Here is a 17,140-nt window from a genome sequence, read left to right on the forward strand (position 1 = left end):
TGACTTCAAAGGGTCTTCATTTGCTCACCGAACCTCTCCAATCCTATCACTGCTGCGTTTATGCCCCTGTACACATGCTTGATTCTCTTTTGGAGACATAGCAATCCATAGGTTTTAAGATACTTACTAGTCAGGTACATTCTTAGGCGTTTAATATGGGGTGTTGAGTCCATTTTGTTGAGCAAGGAGTAGCTCTTGTCTATTCCATATTTGGCTTAAGGAACTTTATCTGTGCTCATTTCAATCTCTGGTTTTATGCAGCACCCCAACTCACCTTTCCCCTTAAGCAAGCATAAGTTGGTTTTCTATATTTGAGACGCTGTTCTGTTTTGGAATGCAGTTCCTGTGTAGCCAAGTTTACATTCCGTGTATTAGTGATATCTTATGATGTTTCTTTTTCTGTGTGACTTATTTCATTTAGAATCATCGTACCTGAATCCACTCATTATGCTGCTACGGTCCTGATGACATAGATTTCATTGCTGAGTGATACTGCATTGTACGTAAGTACCACAAGTTCTTTATCCATTTTTCACTTTCTGTGATATTAAACTTGTCCGGTAAATGAGGTTCTTGTAAACAGAGGCGTCCCAAACTTTGGGGTGGCTGTGTCTTTTTGATTTTAATTTCCCTAAGCTATAGGACCATAAGTGGAAGTGCCCTAGGCTCTGTTGCTTTGTTTTTTAGATGTTTCAGGAAACACCATACACTTCTCCCGAGTGTCTGTTGGCAATTTACATCCCGCCCATCAGCATAACAAGGTTCCCAGTTCTCCATGGCCTGTCCTGCATTTCTGGTTTTTACAATTTTTTAGGATGGCCCTTTTGACCGGTGGGAAGTGAGACTTCTTTGTTGTGCACATTTGCATTGCTTGCTTGCTTCGTTGCCCATAAAGTGCGTATGCGTTTTTTCCTGGATATAGTCAGGAAAAATCGCATACGCCCTTTTGGGCCAACTGCATCATTGTCGAAATTCTGCCGCTTTTCATGTGCGTTAAAGACGAGTCCAATCTATCTCTTGAAATCTGTTTCTTGCAATTCTGTCTTGCATTCAGATCCTCTTCTTTGCCTTACCTCAACATATTTTTGGACGTTAGTTTTCATTTATAACTCTGCAGGTTTGTGAATTGCAGTGACCCTGAGCTCCATTTTTTAAGTTGCTCTTTTGTGAGCTGGCCTCAAACTCGCAGGATTGCTTCAGGCCCTATTTTGGCTCCGGCGAGGCAGGCTGAGCCTTCCTTTAATTCTTACTCTTAATGGGAAATTAGAGTGATATGTGCCCGTCCAAACCCCTACAACTCTTCTCTCATTGGTTCCCCCCCTTCCCGTTCATCCTCCTCACAATTTGCAAAATGTGTGAAACAGAAGTTTAAATGTGCTGATTCTCCAAGTGGGGAGATTCTAAGTAGCGTGGCTGGAATGGTGAACAGGAGCACCAGGAGAGGATAAATGAGGTGCATTTTAGACACATCTCCCGATCACATGGTGTACAGTCCTCTGGGTTTTCCATGCATGTTTTAGCTGTAGGAAGATCCCTTGAACCTGCAGATTTGGGACCCATTGAATGGGTACCAGGTAGTATTACTTTAAAGGGTGTGCATTTCCTCACCCAACCTCACATTTCTCTTAGCGCAAACAGTTTCCAGCCTTATGTCTCATCCTGCTGTGGGTCTAGATGTGTTCAATCCATGTTGCATCACCGTCCCTGAGGAAAAGTTGTAAGAGGTTTTCTCTGTCTCTCTGTCGTTTATTTTTTTCAATTTATTACTATATTGGTTACAGCTGATTTTCAAAGCTCTGTTTCTTGCTGCTGTACATCCACTTGATTCACGTACAGAGAGACATCAATAAATTCTTTTTCAGATTCTTACCAGTCGTATATATTCTTTTCCGGTGACTTGAGTGTGCTGAGTGCAGTTCTTTTAGCTACCGTGTAGGCCTTGTTGATTATCAGTTTGGTATTTGGAATGGTATCTTTGCTAATTTCAACCTCCTGGATGATGCCTCACCCCTCCCCACCTTTCCCGTTTAGCAGCCTTATGCGTGTTTTCTACATATTTGACTATGTTTTTGTTTTGTAATTTATTTCATGTGTAGCCATTTTGGATTCCACCTTTAAGTGATATCTTATGATATGTGTCTTTTTCTTTTTGAATTCTGTCACTTAGAATGATCATACGTAACTCCTCCGGAGTTGTTACAACTGGCCATATTTCATTGATTTCCAGGCTGAATAATATTCCACTCTACCTAAGTACCACATCTCTATCCATTTTTTCCCTCCAGAGACATTTAAGTTATATCCTAGTCGAGGATCTTTTAAACAGAGAGGGGGTAAACATTGGGGTGCCTGTGTCCTCTCGATTTTTGTTTTTCCCAAGATATACGCCCATGAGTGCAAGTGCCCTATGCTCTGTAGCTCATTTTTTAGATGCTTTAGTAAACACAATACACTTCTCCAGAATGGCCGTTGGCAATATACATTTCCACTATAAGTCTCACAGGGCTCCCTCTTCTCGTTGCCCTGTCCTGCATTTCTGTTGTTTATGCTTTATGAGGATGGCTCTTCTGACTGATGCGAAGTGATATCTTTTGTAGTATTGACTTCCAGTGCCCACCTGTTTGGTTGGCTAAAAAAGTGTATGCCCTTTTCTTGAATATATACAGAAAAGAACGCATACACCCTTTTTGGCCAACTGCAATGTTGGCAATGTTCAGCTCCTTTTCTTGTGCTTAATGGCGAGTCCTTTCTACCTCCTCAAATCCCTTTCCTGCCATTCTCCCTTGCTTACAAGTCCTTTTCTCTGACTTTCCTCAAGACATTTTTCAGTGATGGATATTTTCAACTCTGCAGTTTTGTGAATTTTACTGCCCCTGAGTTCCATTGTTCAACTCGTGTTTATGGGAACTGGCCACAAAGCAGCGGGATTTCCTCAAGCCCTATACTGTTTCCATGGGCAACCCTAGCCTTTGGTCAATTCGTCTTCCTGATTGGAAATTAGAGTGACATGTGCCTGTCTGAACACCTAGGACTTGTCTCTCATTGTTCCTCATCCTTCCGCTTCATCCTCTGGACAAATTCCAAACTGTACGCAACAGGATGTTGACAGTGCTGACATCTCCAAGTGGGGAGACTGTTAGTAAAGACGCTGGAGGGGTGAACCCGAGCACCAGGAGATGAGGAGATGAGATGCCTTTTCCAAACTCTTCCCGATCAGACGGTATACCATCCTCTGGGTGTGACAGACATGTTTTAGCAGTAGGAAGAGTCCCATTCATGTAAGGACAACACCAGGGCTTTTTCAAAATCAGTGTCTCCCCGAAACCCAAACTGGGGAATTTTTTAAGCTACGGCTACACATATGTTCATTAAGGGCCTTGGGAAGTAGGCAGAGTCCAAACTTTAGATGATTGAAGTCTTCAGGGTCAGAAGCACTCACCACCAGCTTCCCTTAGGCTACACTTTAACTGTCATTGATAGATGATGTCAATAAAAATATCTATTCTTTTTCAGATTATTTCCCCTTATAGGTTATTGCAAAATGTTGAGTGTAGTTCCCTGTGCTATACAGTAGTTCCTTGTTGATGATCTATTTTATACATAGCAGTGTGTATGTGTTCATTCCAAACTGTTAATTTATCCCTCCTCCCACCTTTCCCCTTTGGTAATAATAAATTATAAGATTTTATACTTCTCAGAAATGGGGGAGCTGAAAGAGAGGTATCATTTTCAATGGAAAAGCATTTAAAACAAGATTGAAGGTTTAACCAAGATTATTAGCTGTACATCCTTGGAAAGAAATCACTTCGTTTCTCTAATATTGACCTGACAAATAAGACAAACCTTTTCACTGAACTTGCTTATAAAAAGTGATGGAAATATCAAATGGAAGTGTTAAAAACATCTTATTTTACCCGAGCCTTATACACTGTTCTATGTTAACTACAGTTTGGCTCACACATCTGTTCATTGAGGTTACAATAGTCTCAATTTCTGTTACTGATCCTCCAGAGTGGACCCCAACAAGTGTCCCCGTGCCCAGTGTCATTGGGGCCAACAGATCGAGACTGAGTTTGGTTCACAAGCAAAGGAAACTTTATATTTTGATCAGAGAATGGAGAGGTGAGAGCATGCACTACCCCGTGGGCTGTGGGCTGGGCTGCTGTGTAGAGATCCTGTCAGAGTCAGTGGGAGGGAGGGAGGCGGCGGAGCTCTCGAGGGCCGGGTTGGCTGTAGCTCAGGCTCTATATCGTGGAGTCTGCACTGGGCCCCAGGAGCTGAGGTGTCGACCCAGCCATTCTGCAGTAGGAAATCTGGTCTGAAGTGCCGGGTGTGGAACCTCTGCATGTGGGACCCTAGGAGCACGTGAAATTAGACAAAGCACAAAGGATAAAAAAGGTTAGACTTGACTTTATTGCCCAGATTCTATTTTTATCTCCCAGGGATTTTTAATGGGCTTTGCTGGGGACAAACCCCTCCTCTGCCTTTTGTCCCGTTCCTCATTCTTGGAGTGCTGAGGGTGCAGACCCTTCTTCTGTAACTGCTGAGTGCTGAGTTGGGAGCCCTCATACCCTGGGGCGAGGGTCAGAGCTTCTCCCCAGCAGCCTCCCGGTGACGTTGATTGTCCCCAGGACCCCTGCCTCCCTGCTCGTCCACCTGAGCACCAGCATTGGAAGTGTTATAGATTCTAATGACCTTTAAGGGTCCAGGAAAGAGATGTGCAGAGACGCTGTGGGGGCCGGTTTCACCCCGCCCCACATTTGTTCGGCCACCTTAGGCTGACCGTCTCTGCCAGCCTAGATGCTCTGACCAGTAGTCTGCGCTTTCTTCAATTAGGCCCCTGAATTAACGTACAAACAGCACCAGGTGTCAGAGCCCTGCCCGCTCAACTCCCAGACAGTCCAGGGTCAGTGGTGATCAAGGACCATGATGGCTACTGAGTCAACAGCCTTTTGAAGTAAACAGGAGTCCAGCCAGTCTTATTGGCCACCATCATCATGGTGTCTGTAGGCTTTTCTATGGTGACAGTGTGGTATACTGTTCCCCCGCCAAGATTATTAGCTCCCCTCTGGGTGCAGTAAGTCCTGCAAGCAGTAGTCTACTCTTTTGGGACACACTCTTGTTGTTTTATGAGAGAAACTCCAGGTCAAGTGATGTTCACACGAGTTGTCATGGTGCCCTGTTGCCCCCGATTATCTCTCTGGATGTTGGAGTTGGAGGGCCTCCTCACTCGAGGTCGGTGTGCCCACGGAGCGAACCCTGCAACTTCAGGGCATGGTTGGTGGTTAGGATCACCACGTGGGGTCCTTTTCCCTTAGGAGGGAGGTGGCCTTTTGGGCTGCTGATTTCCAGGTTTTTAGATACCGCCAGTATCTTGGCCAGATGTGGCAGTGGGCCAAGCCCCTTAGTGACCGTAGTTTATCCTACCTGGATGGCATTCTTGCATTGTTCCATTTCAAGTGGTCCCAGTTTTTGCACTAATTCTCCAATGGCGATTCACCTTTCACCGGGAATGTAAAGGTCAAAGGGTTTAGCTAAATTAGGGAGTTCCAGGGCAAGGGTCTGAATTGACTGCTCTTTCCATTCTTGAAAGGCCACTTCTGGATTCTATTCAAAAGGATCATCATCTTTTCCTTTCAGTGTTTCATATAGAGGCCCAGCTAGTAGACTGTAGTTAGGGATCCAGAAGCAGCAAACCCTGGCCTCCCCAGGAACCCCTAAGCTGTCTTCTAGTTTTAGAAAGGGGTAAGGCTGAAAATGGTTTCTTCCCTTTCCTGGGATGGGCTTCTCTGACCTTCTGTGAGAATGAAGCCCAGGCAGGTCACCGCAGTCTGTGATATTTGAGCTTTTTCTTGGACAACTTCTATCCTTTATTGGCTTGGTAGTTCAGAGGCCTCCTTAGTAGGGCTGGTGATCAGAATGTCGTCTGCATATTGAAGGAGGGTTTCCTTTTCCAGAGGTAGAACTTTTAGGTCTTTAGCTAAGCTTTCCCCAAAGATGGTGTGGGAATTTTTGCACCCTTGGGGCCAGACGGCCCGGAAGTATTGTTTTAGTTGTATGTTGAGTCCTGCCACTCACAAACCAAAATTTCTTGTGACTCTGGGACTAATGGAATACAAAAGAAGGCATCATTGAAGACTAATACAGAATACCATGTCCTGGTGGTTGGTAGAATGACCAGCAGGGTGTAGGAATTAGGAGCAACTGGAGGTATATCTTCGGTGGCTTCACTGAGTGTCCTGACATCCTTTACCAGGTCCCCAGCAGCCCATGGGGCTCTCGTGGTCAGACCAATCCCAGAATATGGAGCTCACCTGTGCAGGTACCCCACCCCCACCCCAGCCCACGGGGCTCTCATGGTCAGGCCCCTCCCAGGATACAGAGCTACCCTTGCAGGTACCGTGGCAGGGCTGGGCACACAGGAACCGTGCACATAGCCCTCATTGCAGAGCACCCCCAGCTCACCTGTCGCTCAGAGCTGACACAGAGCACCTCAGAGCAGGACTTGAACTAACAAACAGCAGCTGCGACAGGTCTGTGACCCTGGGCATCACTCCGTGAGGCCTCCCTCCACCTGGTCTTCCAGAGACTTCCACTGCACCCGGGGCACCAGGCCTCTGTCTCCAACCACCACCCACCCCTCCTCTCCCTGACTCCTGGGTTCCTCTCATTAGGAGAGGGTTTTCTTGAAGTTGTCTCCCACTCATGGGCCAGATAAAATGATTAGAAAACAAGCCAAAGCTGCAGCCCCTTGTCTATCCTGACTCTCAGGAGCCCACACCTGTTCCTTGGACCTGGCCGGTTCAGCAAGTTCCATTTTCTGCAACTGTGAGCCCCTGAGGGGTGATGATTGGCTGACCTGGGCAGCCTTACCATGCCGGCCAGCCCTCCCCAGGTGTGCCTGGGTTGAGATCAATATAAATACCACTCCAGGCAGCAAGAGCCCCTGCAGCCGTGCCTGACGCCATTTTCTCTGCCCTGTCAGCAGTCTCGGGGCTGGGCTGGTGGGAGGGAGTGAGAGGCCACGGCTTTGTGGGTGGCCCAGTGTGAGTGGGGCTCTGCTGGACTTTCTGCAGCAGTTACCAGGCTGCCACCTGCTAAAGAAGAGGATGTGTCACCCATACCTGCTGCTGGAATTTCTCCCTGGGCAGAGGTGAGGAAGGAAAAAAGCAGTGGGGGCAGGGACAGGACGGGTATCTCAGGCAGGGAAATGGAAATCTTCCAGAAGAGCACCCAGAGCCAGGACCATCCTGGCTGGCCTGCAGGCACCAAGTCGGCCGGCATGCTGTCACTCGTGTGGCTCTATGGCCCTTCCTCTAGGCTTTCAAGTCCTTGTATATATTCAGGTGTTTTACCTGGGACGGGTGGGAATAGTTCAGCAGCAACTGGCCTGGGGCTCAGCTCACGTTTACTCACAGATGCCTCGGCACGGTGCCCCAGCTTTGCAATGAGGACGCTTGTTGCGTGGGGGCTGCTGGCTGAATGGGAGACGATTCCCCACCACTGACCAACTTCAGAATTGTTTACAACTGGAGCAAGTGCCCTGATACGGTTTTCCTCTGTGTAACTGGTGGGTTCTGTGTTTTTTTTCTCTTTTTCATTTTTGGTTCAAGGTAGATTTTATTCCTCTTTTTTGTATTTACAGATATAAGCATGGAAATAATTTATTCATATAAATACATGTATGTGCAGGGAATAATTGTTTTTTCTGTTTTATTTTTTAAATTTTACTTCTTATTAATTTTGAATTTTATTTTATATTTTTATACAGCAGGTTCTTATTGGTTATCTATTTTATACATATAAATGTATACATGCCAATCCCAGTCTCTCAACTCCTCCCACCACCACCCCCCAACAGCTTTCCCCCCTTGTTGTCCATACGTTTGTTGTCTACATCTGTTGCTCTATTTATGCCTTGCAAAATGGTTAATCTGTACAGTTTTTCTAGGTTCCACATATATGCATGAATATACAAGATTTGTTTTTCTCTTTCTGACTTACTTCACTCTGTATGACAGTCTCTAGATCCATCGACGTCTCTACAAATGACCCAATTTCATTCCTTTTCATGGCTTAGTAATATTCCATTTTATATATGTACCACAGCTTTATGCATTCGTCTGTCTGTGGGCATTTAGGTTGCTTCCATTACCTCGATATTGTAAATAGTGATGCAATGAACATTGCGGTGAATGACTCTTTTTGATTTATGGTTTTGTCTGGGTATATGTCCAGTACTGGGATTGCTGTATCATATGGTAATTCTATTGTTCGTTTCTTAAGAAATTCCATATTGTTCTCCATAATGACTGTATCAATTTATATTCCCAACAATAGTGGAAGAGGGTTCCTTTTCTCCACACCCTTTCCAGCATTTTTTGTTTGTAGATTTTCAATGATGCCTATTCTACCAGGTGTGAGGTGATACCTCATTGTTGAATCCATTTCGTTGAGCAAGGGGTAGCTCTTGTCTATTACATATTTGGCTTATGGAACGGTATCTGTGCTAATTTCAAACTCTGCTTTTATGCAGCACCCCAACTCACCTTCCCCCTTAAGCAGGCATAAGTTGGTTTTCTAAACTTGACACCCTGTTCTGTTTTGTAATTCAGTTCATGTGTAGCCAAGTTCACATTCCGTGTATTAGTGATACCTTATGATGTTTCTTTTTCTGTGTGACTTATTTCACTTAGAATCATCGTGCCTCAATCCACTCATTATGCTGGTACGGGCCTGGTGACATAGATTTCATTGCTGAGTGGTATTCTGTTGTACAGAAGTACCGCAACTTCTTTATCCATTATTTGCTCTCTGGGATATTTAACCTGTGCCGTAGAAGAGATTCCTGCAAAAAGAGCCGTCCCAAATTTTGGGGTTGCTGTGTCTTTTTGATATTAATTTCCCTAAGCTATAGGACCATAAGTGGAAGTGCCCTAGGCTCTGTTGCTTTGTTTTTTAGATGTTTCAGGAAACACCATACACTTCTCCCGAGTGTCTGTTGGCAATTTACATCCCGCCCATCAGCATAACAAGGCTCCCAGTTCTCCATGGCCTGTCCTGCCTTTCTGGATTTTACACTTTTTTCAGATGGCCCTTTTGACCGCGGGGAAGTGAGACTTCATTGTAGTGTATATTTCTTTGCAAGCTTGCTTGGTTGGCCAAAAAGGGCGTATGCGTTTTTTCCTGAATATATTCAGGAAAAAACGCATACGCCCTTTTTGGCCAAGTGCATCATTGTGGACGTTCTGCCTCTTTTCCTATGCTTTCAATGCAATTCCAGTCTACCTCCTGAAATCGGTTTCCTGCAATTCTGCCCCGCTTTCAAGTCCTCTTGGCAGCCTTACTTCAGTCTATTTTTGGACGATAGCTGTCATTTATAACTCTGCAGGTTTGTGAATTACAGTGCCCCTGAGCTCCTTTCTTCAACTCGCTTTCTTTTGAGCAGGCCGCAACACCGCCGGATGGCTTCAGGCCCTAATCTGGTTCCGGCACGGCACGCTGAGCCTTTGGTTAATTCCTCTTCCTGGTGGGAAATGAGAGTTAAATTTGCCCGTCCAGACACCTCCAGCTAGCCTCTAATTGGTTCTCGCTATTCCTGTTCATCTTCCGCAGAAATTGCAAACTGGGCCACACAGGAGGTTAAAACGACTGACTCTGCAAGTCGGGAGAGTGTTAGTAAAGCGTCTGGAATGTTGCACCCGAGTACCAGGGTACGAAAACTGAGACATATTTGAACACGTCTCCCGATCACATGGTTGATCATACTCTAGGTTCCACATGCATGTTTTAGCTGAAGGAAGAATACCTTAAACCTGGGTAGTTGAACCCCGTGGAATGGGTACCATGCAATATGACTTCAAAGGGTCTTCATTTGCTCACCGAACCTCTCCAATCCTATCACTGCTGCGTTTATGCCCCTGTACACATGCTTGATTCTCTTTCGGAGACATAGCAATCCATAGGTTTTAAGATACTTACTAGTCAGGTACATTCTTACGCGTTTAATATGCGGTGTTGACTCCATTTCGTTGAGCAAGGAGTAGCTCTTGTCTATTCCATATTTGGCTTAAGGAACTTTATCTGTGCTCATTTCAATCTCTGGTTTTATGCAGCACCCCAACTCACCTTTACCCTTAAGCAAGCATAAGTTGGTTTTCTAAATTTGAGACCCTGTTCTGTTCTGTAATTCAGTTCCTTGTAGCCAAGTTTACATTCCGTGTATTACTGATATCTTATGATGTTTCTTTTTCTTTGTGACTTATTTCACTTAGAATCATCATACCTGAATCCACTCATTGTGCTGCTAAGGGCCTGATGACATAGATTTCATTGCTGAGTGATATTGCTTTGTAAGTAAATACCACAACTTCTTTATCCATTTTTCACTTTCTGCGATGTTGAACTTGTACTGTAAACGAGGTTCTTGTAAACAGAGCCGTTCCAAACTTTGGGGTGGCTGTGTCTTTTTGATTTTAAATTGCCTAAGCTATAGGACCATAAGTGGAAGTGCCCTAGGCTCTGTTGCTTTGTTTTTTAGATGTTTCAGGAAACACCATACACTTCTCCCGAGTGGTTGTTGGCAATTTACATCCCGCCCTTCAGCATAACAAGGCTCCCAGTTCTCCATGGCCTGTCCTGCCTTTCTGGATTTTACACTTTTTTCAGATGGCCCTTTTGACCGGGGGGAAATGAGACTTCATTGTAGTGCAGATTTCCTTTGCAAGCTTGCTTGGTTGGCCAAAAAGGGCGTATGCGTTTTTTCCTGAATATATTCAGGAAAAAACGCATACGCCCTTTTTGGCCAAGTGCATCATTGTGGACGTTCTGCCTCTTTTCCTATGCTTTCAATGCAATTCCAGTCTACCTCCTGAAATCGGTTCCTGCAATTCTGCCCCGCTTTCAAGTCCTCTTGGCAGCCTTACTTCAGTCTATTTTTGGACGATAGCTGTCATTTATAACTCTGCAGGTTTGTGAATTACAGTGCCCCTGAGCTCCTTTCTTCAACTCGCTTTCTTGTGACCTGGCCGTAACACCGCAGGATGGCTTCAGGCCCTAATCTGGTTCCGGCCCGGCATGCTGAGCCTTTGGTTAATTCCTCTTCCTGGTGGGAAATGAGAGTTAAATTTCCCTGTCCAGAAACCTCCAGCTAGCCTCTCATTGGTTCTCGCTATTCCTGTTCATCTTCCGCAGAAATTGCAAACTGGGCCAAACAGGAGGTTAAAGGGACTGACTCTCCAAGTGGGGAGTGTGTTAGTAAAGCTTCTGGAATGTTGCACCCGAGTACCAGGGGAGCAAAACTGAGACATATTTGAACACGACTCCCGTTCACATGGTTGATCATACTCTGGGTTCCACATGCATGTTTTAGCTGAAGGAAGAATACCTTAAACCTGGAGAGTTGAGACCCGTGTAATGGGTACCATGCAATATGACTTCAAAGGGTCTTCATTTGCTCACCGAACCTCTCCAATCCTATCACTGCTGCGTTTATGCCCCTGTACACACGCTTGATTCTCTTTTGGAGACATAGCCATCCATAGGTTTTAAGATACTTACTAGTCAGGTACATTCTTAGGCGTTTAATATGGGGTTTTGAGTCCATCTCGTTGAGCAAGGAGTAGCTCTTGTCTATTCCATATTTGGCTTAAGGAACATTATGTGTGCTCATTTCAATCTCTGGTTTTATGCAGCACCCCAACTCACCTTTCCCCTTAAGCAAGCATAAGTTGGTTTTCTAAATTTGAGACCCTGTTCTGTTTTGGAATGCAGTTCCTGTGTAGCCAAGTTTACATTCCGTGTATTAGTGATATCTTATGATGTTTCTTTTTCTGTGTGACTTATTTCATTTAGAATCATCGTATCTGAATACACTCATTATGCTGCTACGGGCCTGATGACATAGATTTCATTGCTGAGTGATACTGCATTGTACGTAAGTACCACAAGTTCTTTATCCATTTTTCACTTTCTGTGATATTGAACTTGTACGGTAAACGAGGTTCTTGTAAACAGAGGCGTCCCAAACTTTGGGGTGGCTGTGTCTTTTTGATTTTAATTTCCCTAAGCTATAGGACCATAAGTGGAAGTGCCCTAGGCTCTGTTGCTTTGTTTTTTAGATGTTTCAGGAAACACCATACACTTCTCCCGAGTGTCTGTTGGCAATTTACATCCCGCCCATCAGCATAACAAGGCTCCCACTTCTCCATGGCCTGTCCTGCCTTTCTGGATTTTACACTTTTTTCAGATGGCCCTTTTGACCGGGGGGAAGTGAGACGTCATTGTAGTGCAGATTTCCTTTGCAAGCTTGCTTGGTTGGCCAAAAAGGGTGTATACGTTTTTTCCTGAATATATTCAGGAAAAAACGCATACGCCCTTTTTGGCCAAGTGCATCATTGTGGACATTCTGCCTCTTTTCCTATGCTTTCAATGCAATTCCAGTCTACCTCCTGAAATCGGTTTCCTGCAATTCTGCCCCGCTTTCAAGTCCTCTTGGCAGCCTTACTTCAGTATATTTTTGGACGATAGCTGTCATTTATAACTCTGCAGGTTTGTGAATTATAGTGTCCCTGAGCTCCTTTCTTCAACTCGCTTTCTTGTGAGCTGGCCGCAACACCGCAGGATGGCTTCAGGCCCTAATCTGGTTCCGGCACGGCACGCTGAGCCTTTGGTTATTTCCTCTTCCTGGTGGGAAATGAGAGTTAAATTTGCCCGTCCAGACACCTCCAGCTAGTCTCTCATTGGTTCTCCCTATTCCTGTTCATCTTCCGCAGAAATTGCAAACTGGGCCAAACAGGAGGTTAAAGGCGCTGACTCTCCAAGTGGGGAGAGTGTTAGTAAAGCGTCTGGAATGTTGCACCCGAGTACCAGGGGAGGAAAACTGAGACATATTTGAACACGTCTCCCGTTCACACGGTTGATCATACTCTGGGTTCCACATGCATGTTTTAGCTGAAGGAAGAATACCTTAAACCTGGAGAGTTGAGACCCGTGGAATGGGTACCATGCAATATGACTTCAAAGGGTCTTCATTTGCTCACCGAACCTCTCCAATCCTATCACTGCTGCGTTTATGCCCCTGTACACACGCTTGATTCTCTTTTGGAGACATAGCAATCCATAGGTTTTAAGATACTTACTAGTCAGGTACATTCTTAGGCGTTTAATATGGGGTGTTGAGTCCATTTCGTTGAGCAAGGAGTAGCTCTTGTCTATTCCATATTTGGCTTAAGGAACTTTATCTGTGCTCATTTCAATCTCTGGTTTTATGCAGCACCCCAACTCACCTTTCCCCTTAAGCAAGCATAAGTTGGTTTTCTATATTTGAGACGCTGTTCTGTTTTGGAATGCAGTTCCTGTGTAGCCAAGTTTACATTCCGTGTATTAGTGATATCTTATGATGTTTCTTTTTCTGTGTGACTTATTTCATTTAGAATCATCGTACCTGAATCCACTCATTATGCTGCTACGGTCCTGATGACATAGATTTCATTGCTGAGTGATACTGCATTGTACGTAAGTACCACAAGTTCTTTATCCATTTTTCACTTTCTGTGATATTAAACTTGTCCGGTAAATGAGGTTCTTGTAAACAGAGGCGTCCCAAACTTTGGGGTGGCTGTGTCTTTTTGATTTTAATTTCCCTAAGCTATAGGACCATAAGTGGAAGTGCCCTAGGCTCTGTTGCTTTGTTTTTTAGATGTTTCAGGAAACACCATACACTTCTCCCGAGTGTCTGTTGGCAATTTACATCCCGCCCATCAGCATAACAAGGTTCCCAGTTCTCCATGGCCTGTCCTGCATTTCTGGTTTTTACAATTTTTTAGGATGGCCCTTTTGACCGGTGGGAAGTGAGACTTCTTTGTTGTGCACATTTGCATTGCTTGCTTGCTTCGTTGCCCATAAAGTGTGTATGCGTTTTTTCCTGGATATAGTCAGGAAAAATCGCTTACGCCCTTTTGGGCCAACTGCATCATTGTCGAAATTCTGCCGCTTTTCATGTGCGTTAAAGACGAGTCCAATCTATCTCTTGAAATCTGTTTCTTGCAATTCTGTCTTGCATTCAGATCCTCTTCTTTGCCTTACCTCAACATATTTTTGGACGTTAGTTTTCATTTATAACTCTGCAGGTTTGTGAATTGCAGTGACCCTGAGCTCCATTTTTTAAGTTGCTCTTTTGTGAGCTGGCCTCAAACTCGCAGGATTGCTTCAGGCCCTATTTTGGCTCCGGCGAGGCAGGCTGAGCCTTCCTTTAATTCTTACTCTTAATGGGAAATTAGAGTGATATGTGCCCGTCCAAACCCCTACAACTCTTCTCTCATTGGTTCCCCCCCTTCCCGTTCATCCTCCTCACAATTTGCAAAATGTGTGAAACAGAAGTTTAAATGTGCTGATTCTCCAAGTGGGGAGATTCTAAGTAGCGTGGCTGGAATGGTGAACAGGAGCACCAGGAGAGGATAAATGAGGTGCATTTTAGACACATCTCCCGATCACATGGTGTACAGTCCTCTGGGTTTTCCATGCATGTTTTAGCTGTAGGAAGATCCCTTGAACCTGCAGATTTGGGACCCATTGAATGGGTACCAGGTAGTATTACTTTAAAGGGTGTGCATTTCCTCACCCAACCTCACATTTCTCTTAGCGCAAACAGTTTCCAGCCTTATGTCTCATCCTGCTGTGGGTCTAGATGTGTTCAATCCATGTTGCATCACCGTCCCTGAGGAAAAGTTGTAAGAGGTTTTCTCTGTCTCTCTGTCGTTTATTTTTTTCAATTTATTACTATATTGGTTACAGCTGATTTTCAAAGCTCTGTTTCTTGCTGCTGTACATCCACTTGATTCACGTACAGAGAGACATCAATAAATTCTTTTTCAGATTCTTACCAGTCGTATATATTCTTTTCCGGTGACTTGAGTGTGCTGAGTGCAGTTCTTTTAGCTACCGTGTAGGCCTTGTTGATTATCAGTTTGGTATTTGGAATGGTATCTTTGCTAATTTCAACCTCCTGGATGATGCCTCACCCCTCCCCACCTTTCCCGTTTAGCAGCCTTATGCGTGTTTTCTACATATTTGACTATGTTTTTGTTTTGTAATTTATTTCATGTGTAGCCATTTTGGATTCCACCTTTAAGTGATATCTTATGATATGTGTCTTTTTCTTTTTGAATTCTGTCACTTAGAATGATCATACGTAACTCCTCCGGAGTTGTTACAACTGGCCATATTTCATTGATTTCCAGGCTGAATAATATTCCACTCTACCTAAGTACCACATCTCTATCCATTTTTTCCCTCCAGAGACATTTAAGTTATATCCTAGTCGAGGATCTTTTAAACAGAGAGGGGGTAAACATTGGGGTGCCTGTGTCCTCTCGATTTTTGTTTTTCCCAAGATATACGCCCATGAGTGCAAGTGCCCTATGCTCTGTAGCTCATTTTTTAGATGCTTTAGTAAACACAATACACTTCTCCAGAATGGCCGTTGGCAATATACATTTCCACTATAAGTCTCACAGGGCTCCCTCTTCTCGTTGCCCTGTCCTGCATTTCTGTTGTTTATGCTTTATGAGGATGGCTCTTCTGACTGATGCGAAGTGATATCTTTTGTAGTATTGACTTCCAGTGCCCACCTGTTTGGTTGGCTAAAAAAGTGTATGCCCTTTTCTTGAATATATACAGAAAAGAACGCATACACCCTTTTTGGCCAACTGCAATGTTGGCAATGTTCAGCTCCTTTTCTTGTGCTTAATGGCGAGTCCTTTCTACCTCCTCAAATCCCTTTCCTGCCATTCTCCCTTGCTTACAAGTCCTTTTCTCTGACTTTCCTCAAGACATTTTTCAGTGATGGATATTTTCAACTCTGCAGTTTTGTGAATTTTACTGCCCCTGAGTTCCATTGTTCAACTCGTGTTTATGGGAACTGGCCACAAAGCAGCGGGATTTCCTCAAGCCCTATACTGTTTCCATGGGCAACCCTAGCCTTTGGTCAATTCGTCTTCCTGATTGGAAATTAGAGTGACATGTGCCTGTCTGAACACCTAGGACTTGTCTCTCATTGTTCCTCATCCTTCCGCTTCATCCTCTGGACAAATTCCAAACTGTACGCAACAGGATGTTGACAGTGCTGACATCTCCAAGTGGGGAGACTGTTAGTAAAGACGCTGGAGGGGTGAACCCGAGCACCAGGAGATGAGGAGATGAGATGCCTTTTCCAAACTCTTCCCGATCAGACGGTATACCATCCTCTGGGTGTGACAGACATGTTTTAGCAGTAGGAAGAGTCCCATTCATGTAAGGACAACACCAGGGCTTTTTCAAAATCAGTGTCTCCCCGAAACCCAAACTGGGGAATTTTTTAAGCTACGGCTACACATATGTTCATTAAGGGCCTTGGGAAGTAGGCAGAGTCCAAACTTTAGATGATTGAAGTCTTCAGGGTCAGAAGCACTCACCACCAGCTTCCCTTAGGCTACACTTTAACTGTCATTGATAGATGATGTCAATAAAAATATCTATTCTTTTTCAGATTATTTCCCCTTATAGGTTATTGCAAAATGTTGAGTGTAGTTCCCTGTGCTATACAGTAGTTCCTTGTTGATGATCTATTTTATACATAGCAGTGTGTATGTGTTCATTCCAAACTGTTAATTTATCCCTCCTCCCACCTTTCCCCTTTGGTAATAATAAATTATAAGATTTTATACTTCTCAGAAATGGGGGAGCTGAAAGAGAGGTATCATTTTCAATGGAAAAGCATTTAAAACAAGATTGAAGGTTTAACCAAGATTATTAGCTGTACATCCTTGGAAAGAAATCACTTCGTTTCTCTAATATTGACCTGACAAATAAGACAAACCTTTTCACTGAACTTGCTTATAAAAAGTGATGGAAATATCAAATGGAAGTGTTAAAAACATCTTATTTTACCCGAGCCTTATACACTGTTCTATGTTAACTACAGTTTGGCTCACACATCTGTTCATTGAGGTTACAATAGTCTCAATTTCTGTTACTGATCCTCCAGAGTGGACCCCAACAAGTGTCCCCGTGCCCAGTGTCATTGGGGCCAACAGATCGAGACTGAGTTTGGTTCACAAGCAAAGGAAACTTTATATTTTGATCAGAGAATGGAGAGGTGAGA

The 17,140-nt window shown here is 44.2% G+C and overlaps 1 long non-coding RNA gene across 50 annotated transcripts in view; it reads left to right on the top strand.

The window, feature by feature from the left end:
- The window catches only part of LOC307181221, a 2,056,127-nt gene that overhangs the window by 1,013,710 nt on the left and 1,025,277 nt on the right, over window positions 1–17,140 (top strand). For 45 of the 50 annotated variants that reach the window (XR_013826124.1, XR_013826125.1, XR_013826150.1 and 42 more), the window contains 3 exons: window positions 422–507; window positions 10,275–10,356; window positions 13,434–13,519. This is a non-coding gene — a long non-coding RNA (uncharacterized lncRNA). The remainder of the gene's footprint in view (window positions 1–421; window positions 508–10,274; window positions 10,357–13,433; window positions 13,520–17,140) is intronic. The other 5 variants (XR_013826166.1, XR_013826167.1, XR_013826170.1 and 2 more) reach the window with 2 other exon arrangements.

Source organism: Stenella coeruleoalba, assembly GCF_951394435.1.
Source record: "Stenella coeruleoalba genome assembly, contig: scaffold_47, whole genome shotgun sequence".
Classification (NCBI taxonomy): Eukaryota; Metazoa; Chordata; class Mammalia; order Artiodactyla; family Delphinidae; genus Stenella; species Stenella coeruleoalba.